This window comes from Leopardus geoffroyi, chromosome C3 (genome assembly GCF_018350155.1).
Source record: "Leopardus geoffroyi isolate Oge1 chromosome C3, O.geoffroyi_Oge1_pat1.0, whole genome shotgun sequence".
Taxonomy (NCBI): Eukaryota; Metazoa; Chordata; class Mammalia; order Carnivora; family Felidae; genus Leopardus; species Leopardus geoffroyi.
The window spans coordinates 112,174,042-112,198,051 of record NC_059338.1 but is presented as its reverse complement, the minus strand read 5'-3'; the positions used below and the strand labels follow the sequence as shown (position 1 = coordinate 112,198,051).

General features: G+C 39.9%; 1 protein-coding gene across 4 annotated transcripts in view; it reads right to left on the bottom strand.

Moving 5' to 3' along the window:
• Positions 1–18,627, bottom strand: part of PLEKHF2 (pleckstrin homology and FYVE domain containing 2) — a 28,802-nt gene extending 10,175 nt beyond the window's left edge. The window contains exon 1 of one of the 4 annotated variants that reach the window (XM_045454172.1): positions 18,471–18,627. The gene's annotated coding sequence lies outside the window, so the exon portion shown is untranslated. Of the gene's footprint in view, positions 1–17,484; positions 17,598–17,954; positions 18,079–18,470 lie in introns of those variants that run through there. The other 3 variants (XM_045454169.1, XM_045454171.1, XM_045454174.1) reach the window with 3 other exon arrangements.
• Between the last annotated feature and the right edge of the window lie 5,383 nt (positions 18,628–24,010).

The window sequence follows — 24,010 nt, the reverse complement described above, 5'->3', positions numbered from 1 at the left end:
GTGTGAGCTGGAAAAGGTCAGAGAGAGAGGGAGACAGAATCCAAAGCAGGCTCTAGGCTCTGAGCTATCAGCACAGAGCTTGAGGCAGGGCTCAAATCCACAAACCTTGAGATCATGACCTGACCCAAAGTTGTTGGCTTAACTGACTGAGCCACCCAGGTGCCCCTGTAATATATTCATTTCTGTCTTCAGTACTGTTTATTTATTAATTCTGAGTTGGAAAAACCTCATCTAGAAAATCATCTGAACACTCAAGAGATTTCACTATAATGATTTGCCAATATTATTAGTTTAAGTATTGCTGTTTCTTTACACTCATCTTCTGACTAGTTCTGAAATGCCTACCTCTTCTGATTTTTTTCTCTGCAGTTAAAGATGGAAAATTAAAAATTAAAAAATCTAAATTCTCAAATATGTGAAATGTAGGCTTAAAACAAACAAAAGAATAAGAAGGATGAACATCTGCACACTGTTTTTGTATCTTTTTGAAAGATGATGCAGTACTTTCGGCAAGGCCATTATAAAACTGAAAGGTATGATAGGACACCAAAATAGTTAAATGCTTCAAAATGCAGAAAAGCAAGATCATTAAGATCCCGTATAGAGAAAAAGAATCACAAGCAGGCTTCAGGCTGCATGTGGAGCCCAACATGGGGCTTGAACCACGATCCTGGGACCATGCCCTGAGATAAAATCAAGAGTCAGATGCTCAACAATTGAGCCACCCAGGCACCCCTTATTCTACTTTTTATTAAGTAATTTTCTTTTTTGTTTTGCAGATCTCTAAAAAACAAAGGTTACAAAACATCAATTACTATGATAATTGAACTGCTTAAAATAGAAATTCAAAAACCAAAATGGAAGCCAACGGACTAATGATAAATACAAAGGGTTACAGAAATACTGATTCCTAGGTCCCTCCCCCAAAATAAAATATTCTAATTTTATTGGTCTGGGGTATGAAAGGTATGGCTAGACACTGGAATACTTTAAAAAGCTCCCTGGGTAACTCTTTATTTTTTATTTTTATTAAAAATTTTTTTTTTACTGCTTATTTATTTTTGAGAGAGAGAGAACACAAGTGGTAGAGGGGCAGAGAGAGAGAGGGAATCACAGAATCCAAAGCAGGCTTCAGGCTCTGAGCTGTCAGCACACAGCCTGGGGATGCGGGGCTCAAACCACCAACCGTGAGATCACGACCGGAGCTGTAGTAAGACGTCAGAAGTCAGACTGCTTCATCAACTGAGCCACCCAGGCGCCCCTCCCGCAGGTAATTCTAATGTGCAGCCAAGGTTTAGGACCATTTTTCAATTACAATAACTAAAGAACAAAATCCACTAAAATTTTTATGGACTTCATGCTACAACCATATGTTAATTTAGAGTAAGTTCCCATCTTCCTTTTTCTTTTTTAAGATTTTATTTTTAAGCAATCTCTACACCCAACATGGGGCTCAAATTCACAACCCCAAAATCAAGAGTCACATGCTCCACTGAGCAAGCCAGCCAGACACCCCAACATCCTAAATTTTTATTGTTCCTAGCCAGGTTGATAATCTCTTTTCCTAAGGTTTCAAATCTTCCTTGGTAGCCCAATAATTTTGTAGGTTTCTTCTAACAAGAGACATTTCTTTAGTAGGTTCCCAGGTATTTCATGCTTTTTGTTGCTATTTTGAATCTAATCTTTTCCCCATTGTATTTTCTAATTTGTTATTATTACTATTGATAAGAAAACTACTGATATTTCTGTTTTTTCTCCCCAATGCCCAGCCATTTCACAGAAATTTATAAATTCCCAGTTTTCCAAATGACTTCCCCTTTGTCTTCTTTTTTAGCAAACAGCGTCTGGCAGCGCTATTTCATAGTTACAAAGGGAAGAACTAAGGCAAAAGAATAAAAAACAAAAAACAAAAATGATAAAAACAAAAAAAAAACCTTTTAACTTTCATAAAGCCAGATTTACATACCAATTAAAAAAATTAAACAATCCAAAGCTTCAAGTTATCTCCTTCACAACTGCAGACAAGAACTACATTTCAATTGCTCAAGCTCCACCTTAGTCTTTGGTTACATCTTGTTTCTGAATATGCTCTTCAGTGGAGGTCTACCACCTGTTAAAAATGTAACACTAGAAGAGGCAAAATTTCTTCTAAAAAAAAGAGAACACTACTTACAATGGAGAAGAGAGCCCAACAGTCACAATACTATGGCCCAGTTCTCAATGAAAATCAAAACTTATTATCTCATCTTTGCAGTTAAGTTTAAAACAAAAAGTCATCTAATTAATTTCCTACACATACCCATGACATCTGATATAAGTGAACTTCAATATTCAACTGTGCATTATAGTTGGAAAAACTAATAAACTATGAACCAAAAGACCTGGATTCTAATCTCAGCTCAGGCACTAAAATGAGAGATTTCATAAAAATTACCTAACTGCTTAGGGTGGAGGCATACACCACTTTACACACACACACATTTAAAATTTATATCCAAGTTAGTTAGCAGACAGTGCAATAACGATTTCAGGAATAGAATCCAGTGATTCATTCCCTATGTATAACACCCAGTGCTCATCCCAGCAAGTGTCTTTCCTAATGCCCCTTGCCCATTTAGCCCATCCCCACCACAACCCCTCCAGCAATCCTCAGTTTGTTCTCTATATTTAAGAGTCTCTTATGTTTAGTCTTCCTCCCTGTTTTTATATTTTTGCTTTCCTTCCCTTATATTCATTTTTGTATCCACATATGTTTAATTCCACATCTGTTTAAATTCCACATGTGAGTGAAGTCATATATTTGTCTTTCTCTGACTTATTTCGCTTAGCGTAATACACTCTAGTTCCATCCACATTGTTGCAAATGGCAAGATTTCATTCTTTTTCATTGCCGAATAATACTCCATTGTGTGTGTGTGTGTGTGTGTGTGTGTGTGTGTGTGTGTGTGTGTGTATACACACACATCTTCTTTATCCATTCATCTGTCAATGGACATTTAGGATCTTTCCATACTTGGGCTATTGCCAATAGTGCCGCTATAAACATTGGGATGCATATGCCCCTTTGAAACAGCACACCTGTATCTTTTGGACAAATACCTAGTAATGCAATTGCTGGTTTGTAAGGTAGTTCTATTTTTAATTTTTTGAGGAACCTCCATATGGTTTTCCAGAGTGGTTGTACCAGTTTGCATTTCCACCAATGGTGCAAAAAGGTTCCTCTTTCTCTGCATCCTTGTCAATATCTGTCATTGCCAGAGTTTGTTGATTTTAGTCATTCTGACTGGTTTGATGTGGTATCTCATTGTGGTTTTTTATTATTCTTTTAATGTTTATTTATGTTTGAGAGAGAGACAGAGCATGAGCAGGGGAGGGGCAGAGAGAGGCAGAGACACCAAATCCAAAGCAGGCTCTAGGCTTTGAGCTGTCAGCAGAGCCCAATGCAGGGCTTGAACCCATGAACCATGAGATCACGACCTGAGCCCAAGTCAGAGGCTTAACTGACTGAGCCACCCAGGCACCCCCTCATTGTGGTTTTGATTTGTATTTCCCTGATGATGAATGATGTTGAGCATTTTTCATGTTGTCTGTCATCTGGATGTTTTCTTTGGAAAAGTGTCTATTCATGTCTTTTGCCCATTTCTTCACTGGATTATTGTTTTTTTAGGTGTTGACTTTGATAAGTTCTTTAGTTTTCGGATACTAACCCTTTGTCCGATATGTCATTTGCAAATAACTTCACCCATTCTGTCGGATCCCTTTTACTTTTGCTGATTGTTTCCTTCACCGTGCAGAAGCTTTTTATCTTGATGAGGTCCCAATAGTTCATTTTTGCTTTTGTTTCCCTTGCCTCCAGAGACATTTTGAGTAAGAAGTTGCTGTGGCCAAGGTTAAAGAGGTTTTTGCCTACTTTCTCCTCTAGGATTCTGATGGCTTCCTGTCTTACATTTAGGTCTTTCCTCCATTTTGAGTTTATTTTTGCGTATGGTATAAGAAAGTGGTCCAGGTTCATCCTTCTGATGTTGCTGTCTAGTTTTCCCAACACAATTTGCTGAAGAAACTGTCTTTATTCCACTGGATATTCTTTCCTGTTTTGTCAAAGATTAGTTGGCCATATGTTTGTGGGTCAATTTCTGGGTTCTCTATTTTGTTTCACTGATCTAAGTGTCTGTTTTTGTGCCAGTACCATTCTGCCTTGATGATTACAGCTTTGTAATACAACTTGAAGTCCAGAATTGTGATGCTTCCAGCTTTCGTTTTTGTTTTCAGGATCGCTTTGGGTATTTGGGGTCTTTTCTAGTTCCATACAAATTTTAGGACTGTTTGTTCTAATTCTGTGAAGAATTCCGGTGTTATTTTGATAGAAATTGCATTGAATGTGTAGATTGCTTTGAGAAGTATTGACATTTTAACAATATTTTCTCTTCCAATCCATGAGCATGGAATATTTTTTTCATTTTTTGGTGTCTTCTTCAACTTCTTTCAACTAGCTTGCTATAGTTTTCAATGTGTAGCTTTTTCATCTCTTTGGCTAGGTTTATTCCTAGTTATTTTATGGGTTTTGGTGCAAATGTAAATGGGATCGATTCTTTGATTTCTCTTTCTGCTGCTTCATTATTGGTGTATAGAAATGTAACCGATTTTTGTGCATTGATTTTATATCCTGCGACTTTGCTGAATTCATGGATCAGTTCTAGCAGTTTTTTGGTGGAATCTTTTGGATTTTCCATATAGAGTATCATGTTGTCTGTAAACAGTGAAAGTTTGACTTCCTCCTTGCCAACTGGGATGCCTTTTATTTCTTTGTGTTGTCTGACTGCTGAGGCTAGGACTTCCAATATTATGTTGAATAACAGTGTTGAGAGTGGACAGCCTGTCGTGTTCCTGACCTTAGGGGGGAAGCTGTTTTTCCCCACTGAGAATGATATTAGTGGTGGATCTTTCACATATGGCTTTTATGATCTTGAGGTATGATCTTCTTAAATTTTTTTTAATGTTTATTTATTTTTGAAGGAGAGACAGACAGAGTGTGAGCAGGGAAGGGGCAGAGAGAGAGGGAGACACAGAATCTGAAGCAGGCTCCAGGCTCTGAGCTGTCAGCACAGAGCCCGACGTGAGGCTCAAACTCACAAACTGCGAGATCATGACCTGAGCCGAAGTCAGATGCCCAACCTACTGAGCCACCCAGGTGCCCCCTTGAGGTATGATCTTCTATCCCTACTTTCTTGATGGTTTTTATTATGAAAGGATGCTGTATTTTGTCAAATGTTTTCTCTGTATCTATTGAGAGGATCATGTGGTTCTTGTCCTTTCTTTTATTAATGTGATGTATCATATTGATTGATTTGTGGATACTGAACCAGCCCTAAATCCCAAGTGTAAGTCCCACTTGATCATCGTGAATAATTCTTTTAAAGTATTATTGGATCTGGTTGGCTAGTATCTTGTTGAGAATTTCTGCATCCATGTTCATCAGGGAAACTGGTCTATAGTTCTCCTTTTTAGTGGAGTTTTTGTCTGGTTTTGGAATCAAGGTAATGTTGGCCTCAAAGAACAAGTTTGGAAGTTTTCCTTCCATTTCTATTTTTTGGAACATCTTCAAGAGAATAGGTGTTAACTCTTCCTTAAATGTTTGAATTTCCCTGGGAAGCCAATCAGTCCTGGATTCTTGTTTGTTGGGAGATTTTTGATTATGGATTCAATTTCTTTACTGGTTATGGGTCTGTTCAAATTTTCTTTCTGTTTCAGTTTTGGTAGTTTATATGTTTCTAGGAATTTGTCCATTTCTTCCAGATTGCCCATTTTATTGGCATATAGTTGCTCACAATATTCTCTTATTATTGTATTTCTGCAGTGTTGGTTATGATCTCTCCTCTTTCATTCTTGATTTTATTTGGGTCCTTTCCTTTTTCTTTTCGACCAAACTGGCCAGTGGTTTATCAATTTTGTGAATTCTTTCAAAAAATTTTTTTTCAACGTTTATTTATTTTTTGGGACAGAGAGAGACAGAGCATGAACGGGGGAGGGGCAGAGAGAGAGGGAGACACAGAATCGGAAACAGGCTCCAGGCTCTGAGCCATCAGCCCAGAGCCTGACGCGGGGCTCGAACTCACGGACCGCGAGATCGTGACCTGGCTGAAGTCAAACGCTTAACCGACTGCGCCACCCAGGCGCCCCATGTGAATTCTTTCAAAGAACCAGCTTCTGGTTTCACTGATCTGTTCTACTGGTTTTTAAAAATTTTGATAGCATTGATTTCTGCTCTAATCTTTATTATTTCCTGTCTTCTGCTGGTTTGGAGTATTATTTGCTGTTCTTTTTCCAACTCTTTGAGGTGTAAGGTTAGATTGTGTATCTGAGACCTTTTTTCTTCTTTAGGAAGGGCTGGATTGCCATATATTTCCCCCTTATGACTGCTTTTGCTGCATCCCACAAGTTTTGGGCTGTCATGTTATCATTTTCATTGGCTTCCATGTACTTTTTAATTTCCTCATTAACCCATTCATTCTTTGATAGGATGTTCTTTTTATTAAAATTTTTTTAAATGTTTTTATTTATTTTTGAGAGAGACTACGAATGGGGGAGGGTCAGAGAGAGAGAGGGAGATACAGAATCTGAAGCAGGTTCCAGGCTTTTGCTTATCTGGAAAACCTCTCTCCTTCAATTCTGAATGATAACCTTGCCAGTAGAGCATTCTTCGTTGAAAGTTACTACTACCTTTCGGCATGTGGAACACACTGTGCCACATTCCCCTCTGGTGTGCAAAGCTTCTACTGAAAAATACTCTGACAGTGCCTTCTTTTGTTACCAGTTGTTTTTTCTCTTGCTGCTTTTAAGGTGCTCTAATTTTTTACATTTTACTTATTAATTTATACTTATTTTTGAGAGAGAGACAGTGCACTTGAGTGGGGTAAGGGCAGAGAGAGAAAGGGGAAGAGGATTTGAAGCAGGCTCTACGCTGATAGCAGATAGCCTGATGTGGGGCTTGAACTAATGAACAGGGAGATCATGACCTGAGCTGAAGTCAGATGCTTTAACTGAGCCACCCAGGTACCCCAAACATTTTAATTACAATATGTCTTGGTGTGGATCTTTTGGGGTTCATCTCATTTGGAACTCTCTGGGCTTGCCTGACCTGAATGTCTGTTTCATTCCCAGGTTAGGAAAGTTTTCAGCCATTACTTCAAATAAGTTTTCTCTCTTTTCTTCTCCTTCTGGGACCCTGATAATGCAAATGCTATTCTGCCTGATATTATCCAATAGGTCCTTTAAACTATCTTTATTTTTTAGAATTCTTTTTTCTTTTTGCTGCTGTGTGGGGGTGAGTTATACACTCCCCTGACTTCTAGACTACTGATCCCTTCTTCTGCTTCATCTAGTCTGCTGCTGAACAGCTCTAGAGTATTTTTTCAGTCCACTTATTGTATTCTTCAGTTCTGTGACTTGTTTAGTACTTTCTTCTCTAGATCTGAAGTCTTCACTGGGTTCATTCTTCTCCCAAGTTCAGTGAGCATCTTTATGACCATTACTTTATCAAGGCAGAACCCCCTGGCTCCTCAGGGAGAAGCTCCATTTGTGAGATCCATCCCAACTGAGGGTGGAGTTTTTGGCAAGATTGTATCTCTGTCTTTTCTACCTGTCTCAATGTGGTCCTTTTAACAGTTTGTTGTGAAGGAGTTGTTCGGCTAGTTTTCAAGTTTTAATCAGAGGAAACTGTTCCATAGGTAGCTGTAGATTTGATGTGTCCATTGGAGGAGGGAGTTCCTATGCCAGCATCTTGAACACTCTTCCACAACATATTACAGAAATTAGTAATGATTTTTTAAAAAGTATATTTCTTAGATAAGAAAAAGAGGGACAAGCTTTTGTATTTTAATTTTAAACTCATATAAAGCTGAGTTGAAAGGAACTGAAACCAAAATTTTAAACCACATATACAGAGAAGCCACAGTAATTTTTTAAGTCTCCTCTAGGCACCAAATCTGCCCATTACTGAAGAGCAGACTCAAATGCATTATTCTACAGGCTTAGCGAGAAAAGGAAAAAAGAAAAGTTAACATGTACTCAACACCTATACAAGTGTTAGGCATTTCCACATTTTACTGTTTTAATGATCTAAATTTTGTTAAGTGGTAATTATATACGTTTTACAAAAAAATAGAGTCATGTATAGTTAAACAATTTTCCCATGGTCTCACAACTAGTTTTTATAAAAATGCAATTTTTTTCTAATATACATTGTTACCTTCAGAAATAAACATTATAGAAATATTTAATTTATGTGGACCTTATTATGTATTTGGGGAAAGCCACTGAGGGAAAGAACCGAAATATGGTAATAAGTATTAAAATGCTAAAAATAATCATTCAAATACTATAAGGGAGTAAAAAGTAAAAGCTGTGACTACTTTAGGGTGTCAGTAAAGGCAATTTCAAACAGGTTAGGCTTGGTAGAGAAATTCACCATGGTGTGTAAGAACTAAGTCATAGTTGAGAATTTTTAAAAAATTGGAAAAACAGAATAAAGACACTGGGAGTTACAAAAGATCTTTAGAAAAGTTGGAGATAGAAGGAAGAATATGGACCTCAAGTTTTAAACAAGACCTCTAGACTTTAACTAGCATTTAAGCCATATAACCCAAGGCAAGATTAATATTCTTTAACTATACTATAATCAGGTTAACTCCTCATTCAAAAACCAAAGGTTCCCTGGCCAACCAAATCAAATCTAAAATCTTTAACCTGGCATTCAAAGCCCATCAGTCATGCCTAAGCTTGTCCCCAGTCTATTTTTCTAGTTTTACCTCTTTCTATATGTTCTATTATAATCAAACCAGATTACCACCTGTTCCCAGAATATACTCTGGCTTCCTCACCTACCTCTGAGCCCAATATGTGCCCCTCTCCCCTGCCATTCTGAAATCTTACCAATTCTTCAAGATGTAGTCAGCTCAGTAGCTTCATACCCAGAGATATTGTTTCATCTTTAAATTCTCCTATCATTTTATCTGTACCACTTCATGGCACTTTATGTTCTATCAGGTTTCATAAAGATTTATATACCTACTTTTCCCTAAAATATTTGGAGGTTCCTAGAAGCAAGAATATTATTTCCTACAATTTTGTATTCCCCAAAACACTTACAAAAATGCTTGCATATATATGCCATCAATCTGGACTGAGGTGAGTATAACCAGCAGTTAAAAGTGGCAGAAGCTTCTCAACCTAGAGTTTGAAGAAAATCAAAGACTTCATTTTTGACATCTGAACTAATATTCACAGAAAACAGGAACCACACCCTATACATCAACTGCTTCACTAGACCCACAGATTTTAAATTTACAAGCAAATGTTCAGGTCCATTCAGCTAGCATCTAATTATAAATTCTAAGTATTGAGCATGGCAGATCCTGTTTTAAAAAAATCTCAATCTCATGATAATATATAAAAATTATTTCTTCTCTTGCCAAGAAGCACAGCTGTTTAGTTAGCAAACAAAAAATGATGATGTGTGCATATTTTTACCATCAACAAAATCCAGATAAAAAAGTGCATCATTTCAAAAAGTATTTGTACAGGGGCAGCTGTACAGTGCTGACTGCTGAAAACAACAACAACAAAAAACCCACCGTATAATATTGAAAAACAAAGCTAGTAAAGCTCAACTAAAATACTACTGTGGAGTTGATTATTCCATCACATCCCTAATAAATTTTCTTTAGTATTTTTCAAAGCAGTTATAATCTGCTCACCACATTCAAGGCTTTATGCTTTGTGTCAGAGGGAAAGAATGAATGAGATGCTGGGAATCAAGACACATTACCACAAAATTTTAATGAAAAGCACAATAAGATAAATACTGTGATCAAAATAATAAAGTGGTAAGGAAGCAAAAAAGGAAGAGTGAAGATATGGCTTAAAGAATGTAGCATCTGAACACTTGAAATAGGTGTGAACAGTATGTGGAACCTCAGAAGGTAAAACAATGGTAAAGGCACAAAGCTCTACAGGAAAATATGTTTCAAAAAAAAAAGTCACATGTGCGGTGCCTGAGTGGCTCAGTTTTGTTGAGCGTCTGTCTTCAGCTCTGGTCATGATCTCACGGTTCGTGAGTTTGAGCCCCACTTTGGGCTCTGTGTGGACAGCTTGGAGCCTGGAGCCTGCTTCAGATTCTGTATCTTCCCCTCTTTCTGCCCTTCCCCTGCTCCACTCTGTCTCTCTCTTAAAAATAAACATTATAAATAAAATAAGACAGAAATTCACATGTACATCTGCAGCAGAGGCTAGACAGAGACATTTAGTAGAAAAATGGGGAGAGAAAAAAATAAGACTACGATGAGTTTTTGTTTGTTCCTGACAGTTTTTTCTGAAGCTTTTGGAAGGAGTGGTCTGATAAGAATTGATAAGAGTGAAGTTTGCAACAGAAAAAGAAAGAATAGAGATCAGGTCCAGGATTGCTATGACTGACTAGATATGGAAGAATAAAGCTGAAACTAACTCCACAGATTTTTGGTCTAAGCAGCGAGGAAGCTGGTAAAACTAGTATTAACTTTCAATAAACATGAAGTAGTAGCAAACATTTATTGACCCTTACTTTGTACAAAGTAGTGATAAAAGAAGCACTCAAAACTAGAGGCGCCTGGGTGGCTCGGTCGGTTAAATGTCTGGCTTTGGCTCAGGTCATGATCTCACGGCTTGTGAGTATAAGCCCTGCATTGGGCTCTGTGCTGACAGTTCAGAGCCTGGGAGTCTGCTTCAGATTCTGTGTCTCCCCCTCTCTGTGGCCCTTCCCCGCTCATGCTGTCTCTCTCTCTCAAAACTAAATACTAAACATTATAAAAAAAAAAAAAAAAAAGGAGCAGAGGAGAACAAACTAAAAATATTTTTAAAAAATTAAGAGTGATGAAGCCCAGGGCCAAAAAGTTTAGTTGGGAGATAACTGTAGACAGGGGGAACATCTAGAAACAACTCTATAATGACTAGAAATTCAAGCTGGGCCTTAAAGCAATAGTAGGTCAAACTATTTGGGGGAGAGGGAGAGAGGAAGACAAGGGGGACGATGATGTACAAACATTTTCCCCAGAGAAGAAACAGTTGAGTCCATAATAAAGGGGGTAGGGCCAGGAGAAAGTACAGTGGTTGAATAGAAATCTGGTAAGAAAGGGAAAAGCAAACAGCAAAGAAAAGGAAGTATCAGATTGAACAGTTTAGACTTTATTATACAGGCAACAGGAAGATTAAGGCCTTCAAATAGGAAAATATCAATCCATATACAAGAGCAGTACACAGGATGGACTGGAGAGACTCCTGAAACTAGACTGAAGGCAAACAAAAAAACCCAAAAACCCAGAAAAGTAACAAAAGCCTGAGTCACAATAATTAAGAGCAGAAGGGGAAGAGAGAATTAGTGAGGTATAGAGGACAGGATTTAGAGACCAACTGAATATGTGGATGAAAAGTGAGTGAAAGATGACTTCAAAGGTCTAAGCATAAGCCACTGGCAGGTGCTGGTTTTGCTTTAGGAGGGACAAGAAATCAGTTTGGGACATATTTATCTTGAAGTACCTTTAGCATATCCACAAGACAGACATCTGTCAGACAAACAAATGCTAGGATGAGCAGGGAGCTCCAGGACTAAAAAGATGGAGTAGTCATTCATGTAGAGATACTGACTGATACTCTGGAAGAAAGAAGAGTGCAAAGGACTGACCTCTTAGGAACACCTAGAGAGAAGCAAGAGAAGGGGAGAAAAGAGAGCACAAAGCACCTTTTCAACATAATTGCACATGTCTCACAAGCCTCACAGACTAAACAACCTTATTGTGCCAAAAGGCCACAATAAGCAGTGAAACATGTGGACAAATCGAGGACTAATGGTGATGTATAATAATAAAATACTTCAGAAAGCAATGCCCTTTGACACTGGAATTTTTAATCACAGAAATTTATCCTGAGAAAGAAACTCTTGAGGAGGGCAGGGGGAGGGGCACACATCTGTGCATAAAAAATTTTCCCTCTGGCATTAACTCTAATAGTGAAAATGGAATCTAAATTCCTAGCCATAGACAGGAATGGTTAAATGTAACATGAAAAGCCAAATATCTTAAAAGAAAACATTTACCACATAAAATTTTAAAACTTCAACATTGAAAGGAAAAAGCATTAATGTTAAGAAAAATATCTGTAACCTATGACAAAGGGTCAACATTTTTAAGATACAAAGGGCCCATGTAATTAAATCAATAAGAAAAAAGTAAAATATCCCCAAAGAAAAATGGGTAAGATACAAATGGCAATTTCCAAAACAAATAAAAATGACCAGTAAATAGAAAAATGTTGGTTCTCAGTGCTAATCAAAGAAATAAAAAGGGAAATGATGTATTATTCACCTCTCCATGATATGGGGAAAATGGGCACTCATATTCTTGACAAAACACACTGGAACAACTTTTCTGAATGCCATTTTTGGCAACAGAAGCACTTTAGAAAGTTTACACAATCGGGGCGCCTGGGTGGCTCAGTCGGTTGAGCGTCCGACTTCAGCCCAGGTCATGATCTCGCGGTCCGGTCCGTGAGTTCAAGCCCCGCGTCGGGCTCTGTGCTGACAGCTCGGAGCCCGGAGCCTGTTTCAGATTCTGTGTCTCCCTCTCTCTCTGACCCTCCCCTGTTCATGCTCTGTCTCTCTCTGTCTCAAAAATAAATAAACATTAAAAATTAAAAAAAAAAAAAAAAAAGAAAGTTTACACAAAAAATCTATTTCCAAGTATATATGCAAAAAAATTTAAATCATCGTACAAAGTTATTCACATACTGTGGCTTTGTCTTAGTAATGTTGAAAAGTCAGAAATAACCTAAACATTCAACAATAGGAGACTGGTTAAGTAAATAATGCCATTATCTATATAACGGATTTTTTTGACAGAACAGAGATTAATATTTAATGTGGAAAGTTGTTAAATAAGGCAGTTTATTAAATAAAGGTTTCTAAACAGCACATATAAACTTTTTTCTTTTTAAGTCTAGAAAATACACATCAAAAATTTAGTATAGGTTGTCTCTGAGCACTAGGGTAAAATATGCTTATATTGCCCAATTGTTATTTTTTTAATGTTTTTATTTATTTTGAGAGAGAGACAAAGTGCGAGTGAGGGAGGGGGAGAGAGAGAGAGGGAGACAGAGTCCAAAGCAGGCTCCAGGCTCAGAGCTGTCAGTGTGGAGCCCAATGCGGGGGGCTCAAACTCATGAACCGTGATATCATGACCTGAGCCAAAGTCGGACGCTTAATCCAATGAGCCCCCCCAGGCACTCCTGTACTGCCTAATTATTTTTATAATGAGCACATATTCTCTGATTTAAAAAAAAAAAAAAAGAATAAACCTTCTTAAGTAACAAAACGCAAAGAACATGTAGAAAAAATCAGGTGTAAAAAAAAAATGCAAAGTTATAGGTACAATTGATTAAAAAAAAAAATCTTTTTAATTCCCCCCCCAACTACTGTTAAATTAAACAAGTATAAAGAATTAAGGATAGGGGCACCTGGGTGGCTCAGTCAGTTAAGCGTCCGACTTCGGCTCAGGTCACGATCTCACAGTCTGTGAGTTTGAGCCCCACGTTGGGCTCTGTGCTGACAGCTCAGAGCCTGGAGCTTGCTTCGGATTCTGTGTCTCCCTCTCTCTCTGCCCCTCCCCTGCTCAGGTTCTGTCTCTCTCTGTCTCAAAAATAGATAAAAATATTTTTTTTTTTTTTTTTTTCAACGTTTATTCATTTTTGGGACAGAGAGAGACAGAGCATGAACGGGGGAGGGGCAGAGAGAGAGGGAGACACAGAATCGGAAACAGGCTCCAGGCTCCGAGCCATCAGCCCAGAGCCTGATGCGGGGCTCGAACTCACGGACCGCGAGATCGTGACCTGGCTGAAGTCGGACGCCTAACCGACTGCGCCACCCAGGCGCCCCGATAAAAATATTTTTTTAAAAAATTAAAAAAAAAAAAGGATAGCTCCACTTACAAAAAATGTAAAGAAAAAAAGATGAAAAAGTTGATACAAAGAGGAAAATAGAAAATTCATATCGCAAAATCTTAATCATATTAGAAGGAAGCATGTTCATCTCTAAGAGTCAACAATTTCAAGATTGGGGTTAGCAACCTGAGTTAAAGTAAAAACACAACAGAGAAAATGAGTCAACTTTGGGATGAGAAAAGGATTAGAAAGCAACTAGTACACAGGCAGCTGGAAAAGAAATATTTAACAGTTACCAAAGCTGTGACTTTTATCAGGAGTGCTAGGCAGAAAAAGGAAATGGCGGTATTTACAGGTTGAAAATTGACCAGTTATACACAGCAAAGGTCAAGGAGAAGAATATGAGGTGCTAGTGAGTTCACAGAATATGAACTACAAGGTTCAGCACTGGAAAGAAGGAAGAAAAATAACAGCCTGGGAGGTGACAATGAGGACACAAAGCTGGTTGGTTCATCAGGTATGATGGAAAACAGAAACAGAAACACGGGCTCTTGAATCATCATCACCTCTGGTGATTTTAAGACTTGAGGTAGTTAAGGATGATGACAAGGTTAAGTAACTCAGTCGTCCACACAGGTTACTGATGCAGAGTAGAGGTGAAGGTCACTGGAGTTAGTGAACTGTAGTTACAAATGTGGCCCACCTTTATGGTCTGAAATGACTATAACTGTTACTTTAACCTCTGTAATCCTTTAGTTTCCTTTGACTCAGATACATCCTTTTCAGCCTGAGAGATAGGAATCTGGGTGGCACTTCTCTCTGCATTTTATTCAACCACAAAATGAAGAGAATAAGGAGATGGGATAATGAATTAAATCAATGATTCTCAAACTCTGACTGAACATTAAAATCACAGGTGGTTTAAAAAAAACAAAACAAACAAACAAACAAAAACAGACGAAACTACCTATGCCTGACCCCAAACCCAGTAATTCTGATTTGTTCTAGGGTGGAGTTCAGGCATCAGTATTTTTAAGAAGCTCCTCAGGGAATCCTAATGTGCCGGCAAGGCTGAGAACTAAACTGCCTATTTCTAAAGGTTGCTTCCTTTTAAAATTCTATGATTCTATGTAAATGACAGCCACTTTGTTCATTTGCTAATATAACTTACTATCATGCACCAGGCACTTTCACAAACATATTTTAGTAGATCCTCACAACTCTTTGAGGCAATATTTGTGTCCATTTCAAAAATGAGTCCAGTGTAGTTTAGAGAAATGAAGCAACTTGTTCAGGAGTCACAAGCTAGTAAGGAGGAGAGCTAGAATTCAAATTTGTTGGTTATTTGTTCAAGTCTATCATATAAGCAACCTGCTTTCTCTAGCACTCACAGCAACTACTTGAATGCCTCCCAAATTGAGCATACCAGTTTGTGGTTTATGGATCAATTGGAGAGAAAGTTACTTTGGATGGGGGCAGAAAATTGACCCCAAATTCTACAGTAATTTCATTATAGAATTACTAAACACCTTCACCTAGAGAGATCTGCAACTTGAAACAGCACTCTGAAAGTGTATCTACATATATACTTTATTCAGTTAAGCCAACAAGAACATTGCTATTAAGCATGCAGCTGGCATACAAAGCCAGTTCTCAAAGATAAGCTTATCAATAGAAAAGCAATTTTTAAATGCTTTGCATTGAGTAAGGCATTCCAAACCAAAATTTTAAGACAATTCTGAAAAATTGACAGAGAAATGAGAGTTGCTCTACCAAAGAGCTTCAATGTATAAACATGACCTTCAAATTTATCAGGCATTATCTCTATTTTACACTTTAAAATGATTATTCTTTTGCTGACACACTGCTTCTTCTTTGTTGATTATACTTCAGCCCATTATCTACATGGAAATTTCATAAACATTCAAGTTCTGTATCCCTAGGCCAAAATTTGAGTTAACAAATTCCGAAAGAAAGAAAAAAAGAAAGAAAGAGGCATTAGAGAAGATTTAACTTCTATGCCCATGCAAAGGGCAATTTAATAAGAAATTCACGAAGTACATTTATATGGGACATATGTGTCTTCGTCCATTCAAACCTTTACTGAGTGAGCATCTGCTGTGTTCTCGGCACACTGGGGGATGAAGATGTAAATCAGATTCCGTGCGGTGTCTGTGGTCAAGGAGGTGCCAAGACAGATCAATGTAATATTTATTGGAATGCAATGTGATAAGTGATTTATTCTTGGGGAGAAAAGGGCAGTGTGGTAAGGAGAACAGCATAGGAAAGGTTTCAAAAAGTTAGGCTCGAGTGAAAATTTCACCACAAGAACCCCTGTCAGTCAGCTTTCTAGGAAATAAGTATACTGAAGAACTAAAATCAAGAAGAGCAGCAAAGACAGAGGAGACAGGGTGGACAGAGATTGCTCCACAACTGTGAGTTATGGATTCTACAAAGTTATGCTATAAGAAAAACAAGAAGGCTTCAGAATCCTAAAGACCTCAGTTAAATACCAGTTTGGTTGCTAGACCTGTGAAGTTAATTAAGTCACCTCATTTCTAGGTTAATTCTTCATCCAGAAAAACAAATGTGTATAATGGTGTTTACTTGACAGTGAAGCAAAACAAAAAGGATTTTTTTTTTTTTTTTAAGAACTAAGGAAATTAGCAACCAAATCTGAGCAGAAACTATCTTTACCTCTAGATTAAGAAAAGAAATTCTCCAAGACATGATTTAGGGTTTATCTTACTTGTGGTTAAGAGTCCCCTCAGTTCATTTAACAGAATTTTAAAGCTAAGATGCCTCTGTTTAAAAATATCAATTTACATTCATTTACTGGGGTAATTCAAGCTGAATCTCTGATGCCTTGGTGAGTACACCAGTTTTATTTTTTGAGGCGATAGCATGTGCTTTCCAATTAAGGACAGAAACTTAATACCATTCACCTCCAGCGCCGTCAGGACCCAAACAGATTAAAAATAGAAGCCTTCGTTAATACTGAATTAACCTGAGGACCCCGTGAGCCACGAGAATACAGAAAAAAAGGTAAATGCTCAAAACATGGCAGGCATGCACCTTTAAAAAATGAAAAGGAGAAAAAAAACTTCGTAATGGCAAGATCACTTCACCTTATGACACATGCCCGTAAGTCTCTCAAAGTTCGTAAGTCTTTCTTTAGTCTCCTCTGTAACGAACTATAAAACACAACAAAGAAGCTATTTAACAACTTACATACTTTGTGAGTCTTACAAAAGGGCTTAGTTATCTGTAACCTTAATACTACCATTGCCATCGCACACTCACAAGTGATTGCTATGATGAAAGAACACACAAGGGAATTCAAGCAACATGAGCAGCAAGCTGTTGGCCCTCCGTAACATTTTAAAAAGAAAAAATAAATTCGGCAGACCATACAACTTTAAAAGACTCGACATAAACAATGCGTTGGAGCCAACGCTTCTATCCGAGCAAATTCTGCGGTGCCGTATTTTGCCAAGTCACATAAAAATATGCTGTTCAACTTACAACGTCCCTAATGCCCAGACACTGCAAACTTTTCGGAAAGAAAAACGTTGGGGCCCCAGGACGCCACCGGCCGCGAACCGGACCCCAGTCCTCACGCCCCGCAACTTCTCTTCTCGCCGGACCTCGGGGCCCCGCTGGTGCCTCGGCCCGCCCCCCGCCCCCGGTCCCGCGGCCCCGGCAGGCACCAGCGCGGACCCTCCGGACGGCCCCCGAGCCCGCGGGCGCAGGCGGCTGTGTTCTACGGGAGGGCGAGGCTCGCTGCCGGCGCCCGCGGGCCAACGCCAGCGCGGGGAGCGGCCCGGGAGCGGCCCGGGAGCGCCCCGTTTCTCACAGACCCCAACATGGCGTCGGCCGCCGCCCGCGACGACGACACCTCCCCGCGCCGCAGACGGCCCGGAGACCGCGGAGGCAAGCGCCGGAAAGTTTCGCTTCTCCTCTCCCGGCCCGCCAGGGACGGGCGCACAACCAACCTCGGGCTTCACCTACCCGGCCGGGCGCGGGCGGCGGCGACGGCAGCGAAGGTCCGACTCCTCGTCGTCCCGGGCGCCGGGCGCGGACTCTGCCCGTTCCTCCGCCCCAGTCTCCCAGGGTGTGTGCAGCCAGCGGCCCCGCGCAGGCGGCGCGATCCGGACGCGGCGGGCGGGCGGACGACCGGCACAGCCGCTCGCAGGTGACTCCCCCGCCCCTCCAGTCGAACCCCACAACGGCCGCCGGGGCTGGCCTCTCCCCTGCGCGTGCACGGGCGCGCCGCCGCCCACACGCCAGGCGCGAGCGCTCGGGCACGAGCACACCCACACCACTCACTCCCCCGCCCTTTCTTGCTTGTTCCCTCGCCCCGCCCGTGCGGCCCGCGCGACGTGCTCGAGGGGGCGGGGCCTCTGTAGTGGACACACCCACCTAGGCAGTCCGAGGCAGAGGGTTCGTTCCTCCGCTCTGTGTGCGGTCAGCCTCTCCGGAGCCCCTCGGATGCACGTGGGAAGGCTTACCTGGTTTGCGTGGCTCTGGCACTCCTTTGGAAAGGATTGTTCATCTCTTTACGAGGTTCTTGGGAAGAAGGGAAGGAAAGCTGGGTTCCCTTTCCCCTACCACGAACGGGCCTCCCCAGGGAACTTAAGAACTTTCTGCAGGCGGGAAAGAAAGGCTTTGTAAATGTAGATGCGCAAAGGCGTCCGGGCGTACGTCTGTTTGCTAGTTCCGCTTAACACGGCGTTCCTGCCCATCACATGTTTCATTTGCTCTCCCTAAAGCCCATACCTCTTGAAACCGAAAGAATTGCGGTTACAACACCTACCCCATGTACTTTGCACAGCCCTTTAAGGGCATGCCTTTATTGCCTGCCTTAGAACTCTCGTCTTCCCAGAACTTTTCTCTGACGCTGCAAAACCTCATCTACCTACTTCAACAGGCTTGGAAACAGTGATGATAGTATATAAGGTTAACCCGCCCTTCCTCATACCGCAGCAACTGTTTGCTAAGCGCGCTGATGGGTACGTGGAGAGATATCAAAGATGTCTGAGAATGGACAAGGAATGGGGGAAGGGGACTGTGGCATACTCAACACAAAAAGTGTGTAGGTGTAAATTAGATTTGGGTATTATTTCAAGAATATTTAACCTTTGTTTGACAGTTCTTGAATTAGAGCCGCCAGCATCCGAGCTGCACATAACTGAGCACCCACCAAGGGAACATGAGCAGGCCTTGATCCTGATCCTCTTTCTTTTGATGTGGGATTCTATCATCTTTAGGTCTTCGGCTCCTATCCTCTCCTATTTCAACATCTCAGAAACAAAAAAAAAAAATTTTTTTTAATTAGTAGCTAGAACAAAACTAGCAAGGGTGAACTTTAAAAAATTTTAATGTTTTTATTTTTTATTTTTGAGGGAGAGAGAGACAGCTAGGGGGGAGGGGCAGAGAGAGAGGGGGGCACAGAATCTGAAGCAGTCTCCAGCCTCTGAGCTGTCAGCGCAGAGCCCAATCTGGGGTTCGAACTCACAAATCACTAGATCATGACCTGAGCCAAAGTTGGAGGTCAACCTACTGAGCCACCCAGGTGCCCGCCCCAAGGATGAACTTTTTTTAATGGGGAAACTTTTAGGATCATTACACAAATCTTCACATATGTTAGCTGTGGTTGTCTCTGTAGACAAGTACAAATGTCTCCAGGACACTTGTCTCAACCATCACCCTACCCCACCTTCATTCAGCCTCATCCCTCTACGTGCAAAGCACATTTCAGTGGGGAAAAAGATGGGCTTGATCATCTCCAAAATCTCTTTAAATTTTGAGATTAGGAATTGCTATGTCTAGTCACCAAACATTTTTGGTCACTCAGCCATCAGTGAACATATTTGCCCTCTCTCCCTTCCCAGCGTACTTATTTAGCTTAACCTAAAATGCATGGAGTTAGAAACTAAAAGAACTATAATGAAAGTATCTACATCATAATCTCATTATGAAGATTAAATGAGTTAATATTTGTAAAGCATAGTGCCTGGTACATGGTAAGTGCTATGTAAGTGCTAGATAAAAATTATTGTATAGGATGTATATTAATTGCATATGTAATAATGTATGTGATATATGGTATGCAGATATACATCTATTATTATATACCTAGTATACCTATATTAGGTACATTATAAAACATACACACAAAAAATCAGAAGTAATTATGTAAGACATTGTATGTGTTTTCTTTCTGCACTCTGCGTGTTCTGTACCTTCCCTGGGTTGTAGCACAACCCTCTTTGGACCTCACTGATTTAGAGCTATACTGACAAATATGGTAGCCACTAACTACATGTAGTTATTAAAAATTCAGTTCCTCAGTCACACTGACCACATTTCAAGTACTTAATAGCCACATGACTACTGGACAGTGCAGATATAAAATATTTCCATCGTTGCAGAATGTACTCTTGGATAGCACTGATAAAGCTGAAATAAACAAGGGACTAAGGCAGTAGGATCAACTTGTGACTAGGACCTGTAACCATGGCACCATGTTCAAATCCAGTGATAAGATCTTTCTCTGAGCCTCACATCTCCTCTATAAAATGGAAATAAAAATGGGAACTACCTCATGGACTGCTGAGCAGAGGAAATGAGATAAGGTATGTAAAGTCTCTGGCAGAATACTTAAAACATAGAGGAACTTGAAAATATTGGTAAAATTTGAGTTTTACCCAATTTGATAAACCTGAAAGGTTGATTATTGTCCTTGATTCTAATGGGTAAGTTTTTCAAGGATATTTATTTTTTAAAAAGTTAAGAATTTGGTAAACTTTTAGTTGAAAAGAGCATTCAAGGGGAGATGGCAAACACCTGGATTTTAATTACTCGTTGATTTCTTTGTTCTCCCCACCCATAGGCCCCCATCTTCTCCCAGTTGGGCTCATCTCAGCAAAATGGCACTGCTACCCTCAAACCTGATGAGTCATCACCATCTCATCCTCTTTCCTATCTCCTTCATCCAGTCTCTTTGCTTCTAAAATATTGTAGGATCTGCCTGCAAAACACCTCATCTGAAATCCTCTCTCCTTGTGTCCCCTCTGCAGAGGGACAACACAGGATTGTTCAACTTCCCCACAGAAAGCCTTCTATGACTCCCCATGGAGGCTGCAATTTGCAGTTGTACAGGTTGTAGTGGAACAACCCACCCTTTGGAAGACTGCCTTTCACATTGGAACACTGTAAATTTTGTATTTTTTTTTAATTTTTTTTTAACGTTTATTTATTTTTGAGACAGAGAGAGACAGAGCATGAATGGGGGAGGGTCAGAGAGAGAAGGAGACACAGAATCTGAAACAGGCTCCAGGCTCTGAGCTGTCAGCACAGAGCCCAATGTGGGGCTTGAGCTCACGGACCGCGAGATCATGACCTGAGCCGCAGTCGGACGCTCAACTAACTGAGCCACCCAGGTGCCCCAAAATTTTGTATTTATTACAAGTATTCTCTGGCAGATTTCAGTGAAGTGCCTTGTTCTACTAAAAGTATTTTACAACAATTTCCCAACAAGATGGAAATGCTTTGAGAAGTGGACGCTCTTTTCTAATTTGCCCAAAGGTGCCACATGGGGTAGGAACATTTCTATTTCACTTTGAACAAAATGCCAGTTGATCACTAGGTCCTATAAACCCCAGCACAATACAACCTCTGCCATCCTCTCCACCATAAAATAATGCCAAGCTCCACCAAATTCCAGTCATATTGATCTCCTGTTGTTTTTAAAATATACCAAGCTCTTTTCTGCTAGGGGACCCACTGTCCTGGCCACTTTTCTACCTAGAAAGTCAAGCCCATCGCACCCCACCCTTCACATAGCTGTGGCTCCTTGTCATCTTTCAGTTCTCTGTGCCCCGAGAGAGTGCCCCTGTTATTCTGTTACAGCCCTGTGTTTCCCTCATGGCACAAATAGATCTCCCTGGAGACAGTACGCTCCATGAGGACAGGGAGTTCACGGTCTTCTTTGTTCTATCCCCAGCTTCTCCATGGTCAACTTAGCACTATTGCCACCCCTCTGTGCGCTGTGGGAGAAAGCTTAGAATTCCATTGTCCAGAAGACTTTTCCTTAAATGTTTCCAGGTTAAATCCCGCCAATGGAGACACATGTATGAAATTTGAAAAGCAGAAGAAAAGGAGAAACCATTATTCTCCAGTACAGCTTCAAACAGGCAGCTCAGATCAGAGGGGGCTGTTTCCATAGACTTCTGGGAAAATATCAGACAAACCTGAAAACATAATATTCCGTTTTTGAAAGGGGTGGTGGGGCTGTATTCTTAAAAAGGGCAATGGAAATGTTCCAGATTAAAAGAGGTGAGGGACTCCTGGGTGGCTCAGTCTGTTAAGCACCCAACTCTTGGTTTTGGCTCAGGTCATGATCTCACAGTTTGTGGGTTTGAGCCCTACTTTGGGCTCTGCGCCGACGTGTGGAGCCTGCTTGGGATTCTCCCTCTCCCTTTCTCTCTACCCCTCCCTCTGCTTGTGCTGTCTCTGTCTCTCTCAGAATAAATAAATAAACAAACTTAAAAAATAAATAAATAAAATAAAAGAGGTGAAAAGACATGGCAACTAAATATAATACCTGACCCTACTAGGCCCTCTAGCAGAAGGGGAGAATGTTACAAAGGACATTATTGGGCCAATTGAAAAAATCGGAATATGAACAGAAAAGTAGACAAAGGTATTATATTAAAGTTAAATTTACTGTCTTGGTCATTTAAGAGAAAGTCCCTATTCTTAGGATATACACACTATTTAGGGGTAAAAGACCATGAGGTATATAATATACCCTCAAATGATTCAGAAAATATTTCATACATAACATATAATGTAAATATTACCTCTAAAAGAAAGAAATCACTTACATAACTGATAAAGCAAATGGAGTAAAATGTTAGTAGATGAATCCAGGTAAAGAGTTTATGGATATTCTTGCTATAATTTCTGTTTGTGCAAACTGTGAGTTTGAAATTACCCCCACAAAAAAACAACAACAACAAAAAACAAAAAAAAAACAAAAAAAACCCATTTAAAAAAATATATATATATAATAAAGCACTAAAGAAACAATACTTAATAATTCAAAACAAACTAGGATAGCTGTCTTAAATATCCAGTCTCAAAATAGGTCCCGACTGACAGCAACATGATTAAAAAACAGTGTACTTTATGTTTTCTAATTCCTCAGTGAACAAAAGTGAATTTTTTCTTCTTGCGGAAGACAAGATGCTCCCTGGCTATAATCTATCATACACAGTGGGTCTTTCTAAACATTTAAATATGGGATGTTTGTGGCTTTGCTTGCCACTGTGTCGTACAAACTAGTTTGGCACAATCACATCCTGGGCTGCAGGAAGTAGGAACAGCTACTATATTCCTTATAAAACTTCATTATGTGAAGAGAATAATCCAAGTTATAACCACATCCCCCAATTGCATCATTGTCTACTTTTTGCTTTAAAGCAAGAAGGCCTCGTGATGCGTGGAAATGTAGTTCTATGCTATTTTATTAGAGAGCCTTATAGTCATCTCTTAGAAGATCATTTAGAAATGTTTTCCGATTAAATGACAAAGAAAATTCTCTCAAAAATATTGCAAGACAGTAAAATGATCAGTGGTTGCCAGACATTAGGGGGAAGGGAGGGATAAATAGGATTTTTAGGGCAGTGAAACTTCTATATGATACTATAATGGTGGATACATGTCACTATATAATTTGTCAAAATTTATAGCAGGGGGGAACTTAATATAAACTATGGACTTTGGGTGATAAGGACACGTCAGTGTAGGTTCATTGACTGTAACAAATGCACCACTCTGGTGCAGGCTGTTGAGAGTGGTGGAGGCTTGCTTGTGTAAGGGCAGGAGATTTATGGAACTCTGTACTTTCCACCCAATTTTGCTGTGAACCTAAAACTGCTCTAAAAAATAAAATCCATGCAAAGGGAAAAAAATATTGCATATGTCTCTTGGAAAGGTTAGAATTTAAGGCTGGGGAGTTGAGAAGCTTTTTGGAAGGAATTTT